General features: G+C 40.9%; 1 pseudogene; it reads right to left on the minus strand.

The window, feature by feature from the left end:
* The window catches only part of LOC129619561 (amine sulfotransferase-like), a 44,206-nt pseudogene that overhangs the window by 17,148 nt on the left and 7,939 nt on the right, over nucleotides 1-19,119 (minus strand).

The raw sequence follows: 19,119 nt of genomic DNA on the forward strand, positions 1-19,119 counted from the left end.
GCCTGGAACATCCCATAGACAGAGGAGCCTGTTAGGTTACAGTCCCTGGGGTCGCAAAGAGTCAGACATGACTGAGTGACTTAACCCAATCCAATGTATATGTATAACTGATTTCACTTTGCTGTACATGTGAAACTAACACAACATTGTAAATCACCTATATGCTAATAAAAAAAAATTTTAAGTACAGGGATATAGAATCTTTGTGGGTAACTGTTTTATGCATTGGCAATCCTGTGATCTTATTAGGATATGATAAGAACAATTGAACTATTTATTTCCATTGAATAAGCATTTACTGGCTACTCACTCTGCTCTAGATCCTGAGGTCACATGGAAACAAAAAACTGGTCTCTGTCTTCAAGGAAATTGAAACCTACACCTAAAAGTATTATGCAGTCACTAAAATGACTATAGACAAATGAAAGAATGTGAACAAGTGGGAAAGTGAAGTCAAGTGATAAACAAGGTGTCAAATTATGACATCCCAAATTTTGGGGGGTAATAAAATTTGGACACACAATTTTGCAGGTGTGCTTAAACTGATTCCCAAGTATGCTTGCTTTAGAATAGTATGAAAGTGAAAGTCCTTCAATTGTATCCAACTCTTTGCAACCTCGTGGACAGGAGCCTGCCAGGCTCCTCTGTCCATGGAGTTTCACAGGCAAATCTACTGGAGTGAGTTGCCATTTCCTCCTCCAGGGGATCTTCCCAACCCAGCGATCGAACCCAGGTCTCCCACACTGCAGGAGGATGTTTTACCATCTGAGCCACCAGGGAAATCCTAGAATGCTGTACCTGGCCTTACAGTATATTTTAATTCCCAATGTTTTACAACTGTGGAAACTGAAACTTAGATTAAATAACCTGCCATACAATTAGTAATTCATAGAAATGCAATTAGACACCAGGGCTCCTCTTCACATGAACCATAGTAGTTCTTATCTATTAATTCTACATAATCCCGGGTCCTGAACGTTCACAGCTCAGCCTCATATCAGTTGTTTGATTGATAGTTTCTGGACACTGCACTTTTAATGGTGACATTGACAATAGCTAAATCACTGAAGTGTGTTGAATAATAAATATAGCGAGCTTTAGTTGGGGTCGCGGAGAGTCGGACGCTGCTGAGTGACTTCACTTTCACTTTCAAGCATTGGAGAAGGAAATGGCAACCCACTCCAGTATTCTTGCCTGGAGAATCCCAAGGACGGGGGAGCCTGGTGGGTTGCCGTCTATGGGGTCACACAGAGTCGGACACGACTGAAGCGACTTAGCAGCAGCAGCAGTTTTGTATTACTACATAACACATTATCACAAGCCTATGGTTTAAAATATCACCCATTTATTATCTCTGAGTTCTGTAGACAAAAGGTCCAGCATGATGGCTGGGTTCTTTGCTTAAAATCGCCAAGGCTGAAATCAAAGAGTTGGCCAAATTTTATTTCTTTTTGAATACTCTGGGGGGTACCCACTACCAAGTGCATTCAGGTTGTTAGAAGAATTTAGTTAGTTGTGGTTGCAAAACTGTTTACTTGACAGGTGACCCCTTCATCTTCTAGCAAGCCATGGCCTCTTGAATCCCTCCTGTGCTTCAAATCTTGCTGACTTTCACCTTCCTCTTCTGCCCCACAGGTTCACTGGATCACATTGAGTCCAAATGGATAAGCCAGGATAGTCCCCCAATTTTAATTAATGTCAGCTAATTAGCAACCTTAATTACATCTGCAAAGTCCTTTTTTGCCTTGGAAGGCAAACACATGCATAGTTGTGTAGAATGGGGGAACTTCTTGGGAGAAGATTCCTAACTCTGCCTATCCCAGAATGTTAATTTGATTTAAGCCCCATAGCAAGAGCGCATCAGTTTCTATGAGGATGATAGAAATGCTAAACTACCCCTTTGTTCTCTTGTCCTCTGCCTTTTAATGGGATGGTTAGAGAAGGAAATGGGGGCAATCCCCTTCTTAAGCAAACTGTCTTTCTCTCCATTTAAAAACTTTGAACCTTGGAGTAATGGCATTTATGAAGGCAGTATATGCTGTGTGGAAAAAGTAGGGCCACTCTAAGGACCGCTTCCAGAAAGGGGGAACCTTGCAACTAAAAATGGCATGTCCTCCGTTAAGATGGACCTTTAAGATGGCATGCATGCTGTATCTTAGTTCCCCAACCAGGGATCAAATCTGTGCCCCCTGAAGTAAAAGCACAGTCTTAACTACTGGATGGCCAGAGAGGTCCCCCTTAGGGATTCTTTACCATGGACTTCAGTGAAGTATATCTTTGCAATAAAGAAAACACAAAAGAGAAGAACTTAAATGAAAAGTGGGAAACTAGTCAGATACATGCAGTCTGACCAATGGAAAACAACGGGCTTGTGTGCTCAGAGGACCAGTAACATTATCAATAATCAGGACTATTGGCCAAGTATTACACCTCATACATTACAGTCCACACTCCCAAGTGAGAAACCAGATCTCTCACCTGCACCCTGAATTCATATCAATGGGAAAGAACCCAGGAGTCTGGGGGCATGCCACGAAGTTGGGATAAAAATGGTAATATAGAACATTAGGTTGTCTTTTATTATTTTAGTATAAAATACAAAAAAATTGGTAATGCTATAATTATAAATCAGTCTGTAAACTTATTTCCAGTTTAGAAATAAGATATTATCTCACCACTGTGACATATGTGTCTATTCAAAATATTAACTAAAGGCAAAAATGGAAGAAAGGATTTAAGATTCAAATTGTTCCAGAATTGGTCAGATGCAATATTTTAAGGCTGGTTCTGGTGTCCTTTTGACATGTCTCCCAAGACTGTTTGTATACCTCTTTTCTTTCTGGTATAATAAACTGTTCCAATCTCGCTTGTATTTTCTTTGCTTCATCTCTGTAATCAGTCATTTCTCCTGATTTCTGTAACTAGAGATTGGTATTGAGAAACCAAGATCTTGGTTTTATTTGTGCTCACTGCTCTGACTTTTCGTAGCTTTTATGTCCCCTAGCAGACAGACATAGGAAATATAAAATGGAACAGTCTGAGATGATATGAAATAATGTGCCCCAAGTTACCTCAATTTTTTGAGCTCTCGAAAGACATAAAAAGAAAAGATGAATTGATTATTTGGAGTGAGGAAGAGAAGCCAGTTACTATATGACAACTATATAGGACTTTCTAAATCCTTTCTTCCATTTTGCCTTTAGTTAATATTTTGAACAATTATTGTACCATCCAAAACCTTAGAAAGCTAAGATTTCAGTAAGCCTTTGAAAGTTCCATGGAAAGAAGATTACTAACATTCTTACTCGCTACATGAACCGTATCATGTTTGGTAGAGAACTGAGACAACTAAAACAATGCTTTTGATCACTGATGCAGCACTATTTTTTTTTTTAAACTTGTGTTACTGCAGATTGATCTAGAAAGAATAGGGGAAAGATCTCAGAGCTTCTCAAAAGAACTCTTAAGTATTTAGTTTAATGAAAACTCATGTTATACGTTCAGAAATTCTTAACTGAGCTATTAATTTAAATAACAAGTCTATTACTATTGATTTTTATCTTTAAGTCTATGCCACTCTCACAAAATGGATTAATGTTTAATTTACAATCATTGTAAGAAACCAGATGGATGGAATATTTAGAAGCTTAACTCACCCTCAGATTAAACACTAGCTCATACTAGTGAAGATTTGTACATTGAAAGGATTAAAAATCTCCTCTAGGATCAAACAATGGGTTTAGTGGAAACCTCAGAATCATTATTGAAGAGCAGCTTATGCAGGTTAACTAACAAAATATTGAGTGAAAACTCCAAAGAGATGTTTGCACAGTTCTGAGACAAGTGTTAATTATGTAGAATACAAAAAAGATGGGCTGAATCTTCTGTAACATCTAATAAAAAAATAAAGAGCAATGAAAGCCATCATTTAAGTGATGGACAAGTCTGGGCATTTTGAAAAATTGATTTAAATATTCAGTGAGTTAAGAAGGCTTTTGGATATTTCCATAGCCAGTTTTACATGGGATGATATAAAGAAATGAGAATGCACACCTGCCCTCTGGGATATATCTAAAAGATTTTATTAACCTCCCTTCAGGCCCAACAAAGTTGTTTCTATAGTTTTTAAATATTATACATCCTTTTGTGTGTTGTACAGTTCTCAAAGTTAAGTAAATATAACTTACTGGCCACATACATTTCTCTTTAGTGTCGCCGACAGTTTTGACTACTTTATTGTTTCTGAGCAACCTGATATCCTTTCCCTAATGTCAACAGAATCTTATTCAATTTGTTTATCCACACTGGGCTACCAGCTGACATTCTAGAACACTACTCATTGGTCAAATCAAACTCTGCAAGGAGTATTTCTTCCTCAGCAACATGTCAATCCCTAACACCCCTAAGGTTGTATCAGAGTGAATCCTGCTTCATCAGTTCCCCTCTAACAGTGTGTAGTAATAGGGTAGATTTAGCCTCTTTCAAGCCTTACCCTCTCTTCAGCACACAAACACATTTAATTTTTTCTCCTCAGTTTTCTGTTTTTTACCTCTCCTTTTATTTTAGACTTCAGTGCAAGAATAAGGAGAAACAAGATGTCCTTTCTCTCTACTGTCACTTTCTCCTATGTTCATCATGAAGATACATACAAGTCTTGCCAATGCTGAGATCCTGTATGAATCCACCCCATAACCAACTCTTCTGCTCTTGCATCTGTGACAACCAACTCTTATGATTTTCTCCCAAGGCTGTGCAAGACAGACTGAACTATTAATAGCAAAGAAGTGGTATTCAGAATGTTTGTGTGGACTGCCTGATACGCTTTCAACTTTTCTTAACATTCAGTGTCTGGAATTTGTTTTCTAAGCGATTGTTTTGGGCATTGTGGGGTGTCAGGTGGTTTGTCATAGTGACTCATTTTCATCTTTGCTTGCACTTCAACTATACTTTCTATTTATGAACTTATGCATTTGTCTGTGTTATACAGAAAAAATTCTGCCTTACCTCACTCCACAGTATGAATTCTCCAAGGTTTTTCATGGAAACGTTGTGATGCCAATGTCAAAATAGTGCTACGTATATTGAAACTATTCTTTGCAGTTTATCAGTCTATTCTGTTCTCAGTCCTCAATAGTTGAGGTTCTGTGGACTGCAACTTGAGTGAGATAACTACAAGCAGGTTGGGAGAACCCTAATTGAATCTTCAATTGAGAGGCAAATTGTTTTTGTTGTTACTGTTTATTTGCCAAGTCTTGTCCGACTCTTTTGTGACCCCATGGACTATAACGCATCAGTTCAGTTCAGTTGTTCAGTTGTGAACAACTTCATAGAGAAGCCTGGCAGGCTATAGTCCATTGGGTCACAAAAGAATCAGATGCCACTTAGTGACTAAACAACAACAGCAGTGATCAAATGAGTCAGATTGTCTGAAAGGATTAAATGCTGCTTTGTGATTAAGCTATATTTGAAAATTTTTTAACAAATTCATTTTCTTAGTGTGCACAGAAATTTTTAAAAAGTACATAACTGAAATACATGCTGGCTCTAAATATAATATTATTAGAACTTCTTGGATTCCCTCATCTATTTAACAATTAGGAATAGATTTCTCCCTAATAAAGGGCCCCTGGACAAGGGCCCTGTCCTTTCCTCACTCAGACCCATCAGTAAATCTTACTTCCTGACAAAAAAGTAATTACTAAAATTAAAATCTTAGATATTAATTTTAAAAAAAGAATAGATTTTTCTGCCAGAGCTAATTAAGAAGTGTTTGGCAGGTATGATTTTTGAAGATGCATCTTTAGACTGCTTCCAACTTTTAATTTCTTTTTCAGACTTACTTCAGAATTCTGATTAAAAAAAAAAAACTTGTATTTGAAAATGCAATAATTACCAAATAGTATCTTGCAACTATATGAAGGAATATTTCCAATGTAAATCCAATTAGTATTTCTCCCACAGAACATATTCCACAATTCATTTGAAAGAGCATATCAGATCCAAGAACCTCAAAAGCTTCTTTAAGAGGTAGCAGATTCTTCATGTTCCAGAAGAAAAAAGTACATTCATTAAAGAAATGTCTACTTCTATAACAATGTAAAGTATAAACATAGAAATCCTAAGAAACTGTATGATAAAATGTTTAAGAGCATGGACTCTGTTGCCAAATTGTCTGGCATCAAATTAAAAGATTGTTGCTGAGCCTTGAAAGACACCAGGATTCTTGGCCTCCAGAGGAGAATTCAATCTGGGGTCAGTGATGAGCCTTGATCACTCAGAGCTTTTGTGTAATAAAGTTTTATTAAAGTATAAAAGAGATAGAGTAAGCTTCTGATATAGACATCTGAAGGGAGCAGAAAGAGTGCCCCCTCCACCCGCCCCTGCAGACCTGAGTGGAATGTTATATAGCTACTAGCAGTCGACTAATTAGAGAAAGGAAATGTCTCAAAACTCAGAGACTGGCATCAGGCCCCTACTCACAACATGCATTTTGAGATAACATTGGCACAATGTCAGTTGTCCTGGACCATAAAATGATTGACATGAATCTTGAAGAAAGGCAGGTTTCCAAGCAAATACAGTCTCATTAATATAGCTTAAGAAAACACCTGAATGAGTAAATCATACTGATTTGTCATGTTGGTTCTGAGTCTTAGAAGGAACTAACTTGAAACAGATCAGATCAGATCAGAACAGTCACTCAGTCGTGTCCGACTCTTTTTGACCACATGAATCGCAGAACGCCAGGCCTCCCTGTCCATCACCAACTCCCGGAGTTCACCAAGACTCACATCCATCGAGTCAGTGATGCCATCCAGCCATCTCAAACTCTGTTGTCCCCTTCTCTTCCTGCCTTCAATCCCTCCCAGCATCAGAGTCTTTTCCAATGAGTCAACTCTTCACATGAGGTGGCCAAAGTACAGGAGTTTCAGCTTTAGCATCATTCCCTCCAAAGTAATCCCAGGGCTGATCTCCTTTAGAATGGACTGGTTGGATCTCCTTGCAGTCCAAGAGACTCTCAAGAGTCTCCTCCAACACCACAGTTCAAAAGCATCAATTCTTCAGCACTCACCCTTCTTCACAGTCCAATTCTCACATCCATACATGACCACAGGAAAAGCCATAGCCTTGACTAGACGAACCTTTGTTGGCAAAGTAATGTCTCTGCTTTTGAATATGCTATATAGGTTGGTCATAACTTTCCTTCCAGGGAGTAAGCGTCTTTTAATTTCATGGCTGCAGTCACCATCTGCAGTGATTTTGGAGCCCACAAAAATAAAGTCTGATACTGTTTCCACGTTTCCCCATCTATTTCCCATGAAGTGGTGGGACCAGATGCCATGATCTTCGTTTTCTGAATGTTGAGCTTTAAGCCAACTTTTTCACTCTCCTCTTTCACTTTCATCAAGAGGCTTTTGAGTTCCTCTTCACTTTCTGCCATAGGGGTGGTGTCATCTGCATATCTGAGGTTATTGATATTTCTCCCGGCAATCTTGATTCCTGCTTGTGTTTCTACCAGTCCAGCGTTTTTCATGATGTACTCTGCATATAGGTTAAATAAACAGGGTGACAATATACAGCCTTGACGTACTCCTTTTCCTATTTGCACCCAGTCTGATGTTCCATGTCCAGTTCTAACTGTTGCTTCCTGACCTGCATACAGGTTTCTCAAGAGGCAGATCAGGTGGTCTGGTATTCCCAACTCTTTCAGAATTTTCCACAGTTTATTGTGATCCACACAGTCAAAGGCTTTGGCATAGTCAATAAAGCAGAAATAGATATTTTTCTGGAACTCTCTTGCTTTTTCCATGATCCAGCGGATGTTGGCAATTTGATCTCTGGTTCCTCTGCCTTTCTTAAAACCGGCTTGAACATCAGGAAGTTCACGGTTCACATATTGCTGAAGCCTGGCTTGGAGAATTTTGAGCATTACTTTACCAGCGTGTGAGATGAGTGCAATTGTGCGGTAGTTTGAGCATTCTTTGGCATTGCCTTTCTTTGGGATTGGAATGAAAACTGACCTTTTCCAGTCCTGTGGCCACTGCTGAGTTTTCCAAATTTGCTGGCATAGTGAGTGCAGCACTTTCACAGCATCATCTTTCAGGATTTGAAATAGCTCAACTGGAATTCCATCACCTCCACTAGCTTTGTTCATAGTGATGCTTTCTAAGGCCCACTTGACCTCACATTCCAGGATGTCTGGCTCTAGGTCAGTGATCACACCATCGTGATTATCTGGGTTGTGAAGCTCTTTTTTGTACAGTTCTTCTGTGTATTCTTGCCATCTCTTCTTAATATCTTCTGCTTCTGTTAGGTCCATACCATTCCTGTCCTTTATCGAGCCCATCTTTGCATGAAATATTCCCTTGGTATCTCTAATTTTCTTGAAGAGATCTCTAGTCTTTCCCATTCTGTTGTTTTCCTCTATTTCTTTGCACTGATCGCTGAAAAAGGCTTTCTTATCTCTTGCTATTCTTTGGAACTCTGCATTCAGATGCTTATATCTTTCCTTTTCTCCTTTGCTTTTCGTTTCTCTTCTTTTCACAGCTATTTGTAAGGCCTCCCCAGACAGCCATTTTGCTTTTTTGCATTTATTTTCCATGGGGATGGTCTTGATCCCTGTCTCCTGTTCCATGTCATGAACCTCATTCCATAGTTCATCAGGCACTCTATCTATCAGATCTAGGCCCTTAAATCTATTTCTCACTTCCACTGTATAATCATAAGGGATTTTGATTTCGGTCATACCTGAATGGTCTAGTGGTTTTCCCTACTTTCTTCAATTTAAGTCTGAATTTGGCAATAAGGAGTTCATGATCTGAGCCACAGTCAGCTCCTGGTCTTGTTTTTGCTGACTGTGTAGAGCTTCTCCATCTTTGGCTACAAAGAATATAATCAATCTGATTTTGGTGTTGACCATCTGGTGCTGTCCATGTGTAGAGTCTTCTCTTGTGTTGTTGGAAGAGGGTGTTTGCTGTGACCAGTGCATTTTCTTGGCAAAACTCTATTAGTCTTTGCCCTGCTTCATTCCATATTCCAAGGCCAAATTTGCCTGTTACTCCAGGTGTTTCTTGACTTCCTACTTTTGCATTCCAGTCCCCTATAATGAAAAGGACATCTTTTTTGGGTGTTAGTTCTAAAAGGTCTTGTAGGTCTTCATAGAACCATTCAACTAAAGCACATTGCTAAACTCAAGGTTTGAGAAAAGTCAAGTTAAGGTGGAACCAGGTGTCCTTATGATAACACAGAATTTTAAAAGACACCTCTTTTTAAATTTGTATGGAGAAGGGGAAAAAATCTAACACTTGTAGTTTGCTTCCTCCTGCTGCTTAGGAGAGATAAAAAATTTCTGACACTTACAGCCTATTTCCTCTGTTTGGAGACCCTGGCCTTCCTGCTGGTCACCCTCTCAAAATCTTGTACTTCTTCTATCTGGGCCACCTTGAGCAGTTTGCTCACTTACTGACCTGTATGTTTGGAATCATGATAATATTACCCTCAAGGCAAGCTCTTCAACTTAGTATCTTCCTTTCCCCATCTTTAACACAGTGGTAAATCACAATAGACTGTGGAAAATTCTGAAAGAGATGAGAATACCAGACCACCTGACCTACCTCTTGAGAAATGTGTACGCAGGTCACGAAGCAACAGTTAGAACTGGACATGGAACAACAGACTGGTTCCAAATAGGAAAAGGAGTACATCAAGGGTGTATATTGTCACCCTGCTTATTTAACTTATATGCAGAATACATCATGAGAAACTCTGGGCTGGATGAAGCACAAGGTTGCCGGGAGAAATATCAATAACCTCAGATAGGCAGATCACACCACCCTTATGGCCGAAAGCGAAGAAGAATTAAAGAGCCTGTTGATGAAAGTGAAAGAGGAGAGTGAAAAAGTTGGCTTAAAGCTCAACATTCAGAAAACTAAGATCATAGTATCCAGTCCCATCACTTCATGGTAAATAGATGAGGAACAGCAGAACAGTGGTACACTTTATTTTGGGGGCTCAAAATCACTGCAGATGGTGACTGCGGCAATGAAATTAAAAGACACTTCCTCCTTGGAAGAAAAGTTATGACCAACCTAGACAGCATATTAAAAAGCAGAGATATTACTTAGCCAACAAATGCCCATCTAGTCAAGGCTTTGGTTTTTCCAGTAGTCATGTATGGATGTGAGAGTTGGACTGTGAAGACAGCTGAGCACTGAAGAATTGATGCTTTTGAACTGTGGTGTTGGAGAAGACTCTTGAGAGTCCCTTGGACTGCAAGGAGATCCAACTAGTCCATCCTAAAGGAAATTAGTCCTGAATATTCTTTGGAAGGACTGATGTTGAAGCTGAAACTCCAAAGTTGGCCACCTGATGGGAAGAGTGACTCATTTGAAAAGACCCTGTTTCTGGGAAAGATTGAAGGCAGGAGGAGAAGGAGACTACAGAGGATGAAATGGCTGGAGGGCATCACCGACTCAATGGACACAAGTTTGAGTAAAGGCCAGCAGTTGGTGATGGACAGGGAGGCCTGGCAAGCTGCAGTACATGGGGTCACAAAGAGTCAGACAAGACTCAGTGACTTAAGTGAACTGAACTGAAAGAGGATCCTCCCCTGTGCATCTCAGTCCTTGGGAAGAACACAAAGAAAACTCTGAACTCTTACCTGTGGCCAAAACAAATATATTAAAGAAAGAACAGTAAGAACATGTGAAGGGAGAGGTGGATCAAGCCAAGAGAGGCACTGGCCCAGGATTTCCTGAAGAAAGAACAGAAAGAGCACCTGAAGGGAGAGTCGGGCCAAGCCAAGAGAAGCACTGTCCTTGGGTTTATTGAAGAAAGAACAGAAAGGACACCTCAAGGGAGAGATGGGCCAAGCCAAGAGAGGCACTGGCACTGGAATGATGAGGTATGGGTGTGTTCAAACAGGGCTTTTACATATGTATCTAGTTGGTCATGGACTGATAGATTTGATTGGCAGTTGCAAGTTATGTAACAACAGGCTTGAATGCACATGCCTTTCCCATAATTCAGTCTGTTATAATCAGATGTGTGTCCGTATAGAATATTTGTGAACCCTTAATGGGCTCCTGGCTACCCAAGGTCGCCTGAAGACACAGCTGTGCATCAAGGATGCATGTGCCTGAATTGGAGAAGCCACTGTGGTCAGTCTTATCCATTGTGTGGTGCCTAGGGTACACAGGCAAAATTGGAACAGTCCGTTTGGTTATTTTGTAGCATATCTGTGAGCTGTCTTGTGCCACATTGGAGTGTGTGTGGGGTGGGTTTAGAGCAGCTAGAATCTCTTTTGGCTAGACAAACCCCTGTGGCTCCTGCCTAACTTACTACCTAACAGGCGACAATGGTGTACCTTTCTTTATAAAAGAGGTATTTACATTTATCATCATTTATATATTCACTAGAACAAGCAGTCTCAGGATTACACTCTGTGTTTTGCAAAAGGAACTCTATTATGAACAAAAAGTTTCTTATGAAACAGTATAGATGTATTTGTATCATATGGCAGTTCCCAAGAAATTTCACATAAATTAGTAATAAAATTTACATGTCAGATAAGCTTGACACATGCTTATTTTTTGCTTCTTTTTTCACTATAAAATGATAAATAATAGAAAATAAACTATTCTCATCTGCTCCAGAACAAGCCTTGCTGACTTTTGAAATAGCTGACCCCAAATTCTTGAAGTGTAACTATAGGACCTCCATAATTTCATATTTACAGGGATCTTTAACAGACACTCTGCTTATTCACTGGAGAAGGCAATGGCACCCCACTCCAGTACTCTTGCCTGGAAAATCCCATGGATGGAGGACCCTGGTGGGCTGCAGTCCATGGGGTCGCTAGGAGTCAGAAACGACTGAGCAATTTCACTTTCACTTTTCACTTTCATGCATTGGAGAAGGAAATGGCAACCCACTCCAGTGTTCTTGCCTGGAGAATCTCAGGGACGGAGGAGCCTGGTGGGCTGCTGTCTATGGGGTCGCACAGAGTTGGACATGACTGAAGTGACTTCAGTTCAGTTCAGTTCAGTCGCTCAGTTGTGTCCGACTCTGTGCGACCCCATGAATCGCAGCACGCCAGGCCTCCCTGTCCATCACCAACTCCCGGAGTTCACCAAGACTCACGTCCATTGAGTCAGTGATGCCATCCAGCCATCTCATCCTCTGTCGTCCCCTTCTCTTCCTGCCCCCAATGCCTCCCAACATCAGAGTCTTTTCCAATGAATCAACTCTTCGCATGAGGTAGCCAAAGTACTGGAGTTTAAGCTTTAGCATCATTCCTTCCAAAGAAATCCCAGGGCTGATCTCCTTCAGAATGGACTGGTTGGATCTCCTTGCAGTCCAAGGGACTCTCAAGAATCTTCTCCAATACCAAGTTCAAAAGCATCAATTCTTCGGCCCTCAGCCTTCTTCCAGTCCAACTCTCACATCCATACACGGCCACTGGAAAAACCATAGCCTTGACTAGACGGACCTTTGTTATCAAAGTCATGTCTCTGCTTTTGAATATGCTATATAGGTTGGTCATAACTTTCCTTCCAAGGAGTAAGCGTCTTTTAATTTCATGGCTGCAGTCACCATCTGCAGTGATTTTGGAGCCCACAAAAATAAAGTCTGACACTGTTTCCCCATCTATTTCCCATGAAGTGATGGGACCAGATGCCATGATCTTAGTTTTCTGAATCATTGAGCTTTAAGCCAACTTTTTCACTCTCCACTTTCGCTTTCATCAAGAAGCTCTTGAGTTCCTCTTCACCTTCTGCCATAAGGGTGGTGTCATCTGCGTATCTGAGGTTACTGATATTTCTCCCGGCAATCTTGATTCCCACTTGTGTTTCTTCCAGTCCAGCGTTTCTAATGATGTACTCTGCATATAAATTAAATAAGCAGGGTGACAATATACAGCCTTGACGTACTTCTTTTCCTATTTGGAACCAGTCTGTTGTTCCATGTCCAGTTCTAACTGTTGCTTCCTGACCTGCATACAGATTTCTCAAGAGGCAGGTCAGGTGGTCTGGTATTCTCATCTCTTTCAGAATTTTCCACCGTTTATTGTGATCCACACAATCAAAGGCTTTGGCATAGTCAATAAAGCAGAAATAGATGTTTTTCTGGAAATCTCCTGCTTTTTCCATGATCCAGTGGATGTTGGCAATTTGATCTCTGGTTCCTCTGCCTTTTCTAAAACCATCTTGAACATCTGGAAGTTCATGGTTCACATATTGCTGAAGCCTGGCTTGGAGAATTTTGAGCATTACTTTACTAGCCTGTGAGATGAGTTCAACTGTGTGGTAGTTTGAGTATTCTTTGGCATTGCCTTTCTTTGAGATTGGTATGAAAACTGGCCTTTTCCAGTCCTGTGGCCACTGCTGAGTTTTCCAAATTTGTTGGCATATTGAGTGCAGCACTTTCACAGCATCATCTTTCAGGATTTGAAATAGCTCAACTGGAATTCTATCACCTCCACTAGCTTTGTTCGTAGTGATGCTTTCTAAGGCCCACTTGACCTCACATTCCAGGATGTTTGGCTCTAGGTCAGTGATCACACCATTGTGATTATCTTGGTCATGAAGATCTTTTTTTGTACAGTTCGTCTGTGTATTCTTGCCATCTCTTCTTAATATCTTCTGCTTCTGTTAGGTCCATATCATTTCTGTCCTTTATCGAGCCCATCTTTGCATGAAATGTTCCCTTGGTATCTCTAATTTTCTTGAAGAGATCTCTAGTCTTTTCCATTCTGTTGTTTTCCTCTATTTCTTTGCGTTGATTGCTGAAGAAGGCTTTCTTATCTCTTCTTGCTATTCTTTGGAACTCTGCATTCAGATGCTTATATCTTTCCTTTTCTCCTTTGCTTTTCGCTTCTCTTCTTTTCACAGCTATTTGTAAGGCCTCCCCAGACAGCCATTTTGCTTTTTGCATTTCGTTTCCATGGGGATGGTCTTGATCCCTGTCTCCTGTACAATGTCACGAATGTTCGTTTCCAAGGCAAACCATTCAATAGCACAGTAATCCAAGTCTATGCCCCAACCAGTAACGCTGAAGAAGCTGAAGTTGAATGGTTCTATAAAGACCTACAAGACCTTTTAGAACTAACACCCAAAAAAGATGTCCTTTTCATTATAGGGGACTGGAATGCAAAAGTAGGAAGTCAAGAAACACCTGGAGTAACAGGCAAATTTGGCCTTGGAATATGGAATGAAGCAGGGCAAAGACTAATAGAGTTTTGCCAAGAAAATGCACTGAGCAGCAAACACCCTCTTCCAACAACACAAGAGAAGACTCTACACATGGACATCACCAGATGGTCAACACCAAAATCAGATTGATTATATTCTTTGCAGCCAAAGATGGAGAAGCTCTACACAGTCAGCAAAAACAAGACCAGGAGCTGACTGTGGCTCAGATCATGAACTCCTTATTGCCAAATTCAGACTAAACTGAAGAAAGTAGGGAAAACCACTAGACCATTCAGGTATGACCGAAATCAAATCCCTTATGATTATACAGTGGAAGTGAGAAATAGATTTAAGGGCCTAGATCTGATAGATAGAGTGCCTGATGAACTATGGAATGAGGTTCATGACATTGTACAGAAGTGACTTAGCAGCTGCTTATTCACTGGCAAATGGACTTGCTCCCTGGAAGCCAGCTCCTAACTGCTAAGTCACTTCAGTCGTGTCCGACTCTGTGTGACCCCATAGACAGCAGCCTACCAGGCTCCCCCATCCCTGGGACTCTCCAGGCAAGAACACTGGAGTGGGTTGCCATTTCCTTCTCCAGTGCATGAAAGTGAAAGGTGAAAATGAAGTTGCTCAGTCGTGTCTGACTCGTAGCCACCCCATGGACTGCAGCCTACTAGGCTGCTCCACCCATGGGATTTTCCAGGCAAGAGTCCTGGATTGAGGTGTCATTGCCTTCTCCAGCCAGCTCCTAGGACTGAATCAAATTCAAGACAAGGCTTTAATTGTATTTAATTCTCCCACAATCAAGTAAGTGGATTACACTCTGCAACATGTATGCAAAAAAAATTATTTTGTTCCTATTACCAATTCATCTTATTCTCAAATTCCCCCTCCTGCTCATAAATAAATAAGTAAATTAACAAATGAAAAAGTGAAACTTTGAGATTAAAGATCACCTTTCTTTTCATAGTTCTACTATTGATTCACATGCAGTTTCAATTGTTTTTTGAAGATGCACTTGCTTCTGGCTGTGCTGGGTCCTGGGTGCTTTCTCCGGTTGTGGTACACCGGCTTCTCACTGGGGTGGCTTCTCTTGTTTCGGAGCATGGGCTGTAGGCACCCAGGGTTCAGGAGATGCTGCACGTGGGCTCAGAAGTTGCAGCTTGCAGGCTCTAGAGCAGTAGCTCCGTAGTTGTGGTGAAGGGGCTTATTTGCTCTGAGGCATGTGGGATGCTGGACCACGGATTGAACTGGTGTCCCTTGCGTTGCAAGGTGGACTCTTAACCACTGGACCACCAGGGAACTCCCCTCATGCCATTTTAATTTACACTGTAAGATAGATAGTTAGAGAGCTTTTCCACAGCCATGACAGTCCAGTGCAGTGTGAGGAATTTGTGCAGGATTCAAAACCAGTTTTTCATGTTGTGACATTGTTCTTCTATCAGAAAATAGTTAGTGTCTCTGATTGCTAGCCACCCTGACAGCCACAACACCCCGCCTGCACTCTAACAACCCCCACCCAGAGCCACTTCCGAGCACCACTTAGAGTCTATGGGCAACCAAGGGCAATATCTCAAGATGTGTCCCACCAAAATGCCCTCATAGGTTCTGCTCAGTTGTTGTTCTGTCATTGGTTCACCCTGATGCTTTAAATTATGTTGTAAGACTTTTTAGGTTGGGGTCCCCAGGAAACAGACGGAGACGTGCATGCAGCCTGGAAAATGCTCTCAGGGACAATACCTCTGAGGAAGGGAAGGAAGCAAGAAAGGGCGCAGGGAGAAGTTAAACTGCAATGTGGGGCAACAAAATCCACAGAGGACCATAAACTGGGGCTCAGGAGCTGGGATGCCCTTCAGAGCTGTTTCACTTGAGGCAGTTTTGCTGCTACAGATGCAAATGCAGAGCAACACTTCTGCATCTGTAAGTGAAGGAGGTGGTAGCTAGGCTGCAAGTGAATCTTTTGTTTTTTTCGGAATTTGATTTTTTGATGAAATACCAGCAAAGGAATATGGAGGAGTATTTGTTTTAGTCCATTTGGGCTGACATGACAAAACAGCAGACTCTAAGTATTTGCATTTATTTCTTACAGTTCTGGAGGCTGGGAAGTCATGGTTGTGACACCTACATGTTCATGTTTGGTGAGAATCTTCTTCCGAAGCTGTCCTCTCACTGCCACCTCACGTGGCAGAAGGAGCAGGCAGCTTTCAAGGGCCTCTTGTACAAGGGCACTAACCCCATTCAGACTTCCTCAAGAACCCACCTCCCAACATCATCACCTTGGGCATTATAATAACAACATATGAATTTTGGAGGGACGCAAGTATTCCATTCATAGCCATAGACTTCATTTTGGTATTCCTTTTGTGTAGTACAGTTAGAATAAGATGAACTGGGCAACGTGCAGATTTGTAGACAAAACCAGGTGTAGAAATTCATTGGTAAATGGACTCTTTGGGGCCATTTTTAATGTTTATTTATTTTCCCTTTAAAAATAATTTTTTAAATATATAAATTAAGGAAGAGTGGTAGCTCAGCTGGTAAAGAATCTGCCTGCAATACAGGAGACCTCAATTCAATTCCTGGATCAGGGAGATCCCATGGGGAAGGGGGAGGCCATCTATTCCAGTATTCTTGGGCTTCCCTGGTGGCTCAGATGGTAAAGAATCTGCCTGCAATACAGGAGACCTGGGTTGGATCCCTGGATTGAGAAAATCCCATGGAGAAGGAAAGGGCTACCGACTCCAGTATTCTTGCCTAGAGAATTCCATGGAAAAAGGAACCCTGCAGGCTACAGTTCCTGGGGTCAAAAAGAGTCTGCCAAGAATGAGCAAATTTTCTCACTATTTCATTATAAATCTCACTGTACAGTAGAAAAAATTGAAGATCAGATGTCATATGATTTTTTTCTAGCTCCCAGTTAGTAGAAGAGCCTATTACTACAATTCTCACACTTTTTCAGCAGAATCATCTCAATTATTTGTATACCAAACAATGTGTTAAATTTTAGTAGTGATCTACATTATTAGGTACTAAATATTAAATCTACATTTTATGTCCCCATTTTCAAGCACCCAGGGGCTGGATCATAGTTGTTGTTGCTCAGTCACTCAGTTGTGTCTCACTCTTTGTAACCCCATGGTCTGCAGCACACCAGCCTTCCCTAGTCTTCAGCAGCTTCCAGAGTTTGCTCAAAATCATGTCCATTGAGTTGATGATGCCATCCCACCATCTCGTCCTCTGTTGTCTCCTTCTCCTCTGGCCTTCTATCTTTCCCAGCATCAGGGATTTTGGCCAATGAGTGGGCTCTATGCCTCAGATGGCCAAAGTATTAGAGCTTCAACTTCAGCATCAGTCCTTCCAAAGAAATCCCAGTGCTGATCTCCTTCAGAATGGACTGGTTGGATCTCCTTGCAGTCCAAGGGACTCTCAAGAGTCTTTTCCAACACCACAGTTCAAAGGCATCAATTCTTCTGCCCTCAACCTTCGTTATGGTCCAACTCTCACATCCATACATGACTACTGGAAAAACCATAGCTTTGACTAGATGGACTTCTGTTGGCAAAGTAATGTTTCTGCTTTCTAACACACTGTCTAGGTTTGTTGAAACTTTTCTTCCAAGGAACAAGCATCTTTTACTTTCATGGCTGCAGTCACCATCTGCAGTGATTTTGGAGCCCAAGACGGTAAAGTCTGCCTCTGTTTCCATTGTTTCCCCATTTATTTACCATGAAGTGATTGGACCAGATGCCATTATCTTAGTTTTCTGAATGTTGAGTTTTAAGCCAGGATTGAAATTTTTTCACTCTCCTCTTTCACCTTCGACAAGAGGCTCTCTAGTTCCTCTTCCCTTTCTGCCATTAAGGTGGTGTCATCTGAATATCTGTAGTTATTGATATTTCTCCTGGCAATCTTGTTTCAATTTGTGCTTCCTCCAGCCCAGCATTTCGCCTGATGTGCTCTGCATATAAGTCAAATAAGCAGGGTGACAATATACGGCCTTGACGTATTCCTTTTCCAATTTGGAACCAGTCCATTGTTCTATTTCCAGTTCTGACTGTTGCTTCTTGACCTGCATACACATTTCTCAGGAAGCAGGTAAGGTGGTCTGGTATTCCAAACTCTTAAATAATTTTCCACAGTTTGTTGTGATCCACACAATGGCTTTAGCGTAGTCAATGAAGCAGAAGTAGATGTTTTTCTCAATTTTCTTGCTTTTTGGATGATCCAGCGATGTTGGTGATTTGATCTCTGGTTCCTCTGCCTTTTCTAAATCCAGCTTGTCAGTGTGGAGGTCTCGGTCACCTACTGTTGAAGCCTAGCTTGAAGCATTATCTTGCTAGCATGTGAAATGAGTGTGATTGTGTGGTAGTTTGAACATTCTTTGACATAGTGTGGTGGTTGTTAATAATGGAGCATCAGTGTCAGAAAGAGAGAAATCCCAATCTCCTTGAGTAAAAATTACACGCGCACCAAGAGACACTCCCTATTTCAAGCTGAATCCCATAAAACTAGTTCACAATTGCATGGAAGACAGACATTAAGGGCTTACCCTTGAGAATGTGCCTAATACTGATGGCTTCACTGTCAATATTTACCTTTTAATACCAACTCCCTTAGTAACACATGTTCATGTCTTAAGGGCTTTCACATAAAGATGGAACATTCTGATACTTTAAAGGCTAAATTGAAAGACTAAATGAGAAGTTACATCCAAATTAACATTAAGAATTTCTTAAATGAAACTTTATGTCAAAATTATAGTTGGAAAATGTTCTAAATCCATGTTTTCAAAAGAGTCTCACTTCCTCAAGAATCAAACCACTAAAAATACTACCCAATTTGAAGTATAATTTATTTAACTACAGTGACTATAGCACATTGAGATATGTTTGGACTGATCTGGTCAAATCCAATAATCTAT

This window comes from Bubalus kerabau, chromosome 9 (assembly GCF_029407905.1).
Source record: "Bubalus kerabau isolate K-KA32 ecotype Philippines breed swamp buffalo chromosome 9, PCC_UOA_SB_1v2, whole genome shotgun sequence".
In the NCBI taxonomy this organism is placed as follows: domain Eukaryota; kingdom Metazoa; phylum Chordata; class Mammalia; order Artiodactyla; family Bovidae; genus Bubalus; species Bubalus kerabau.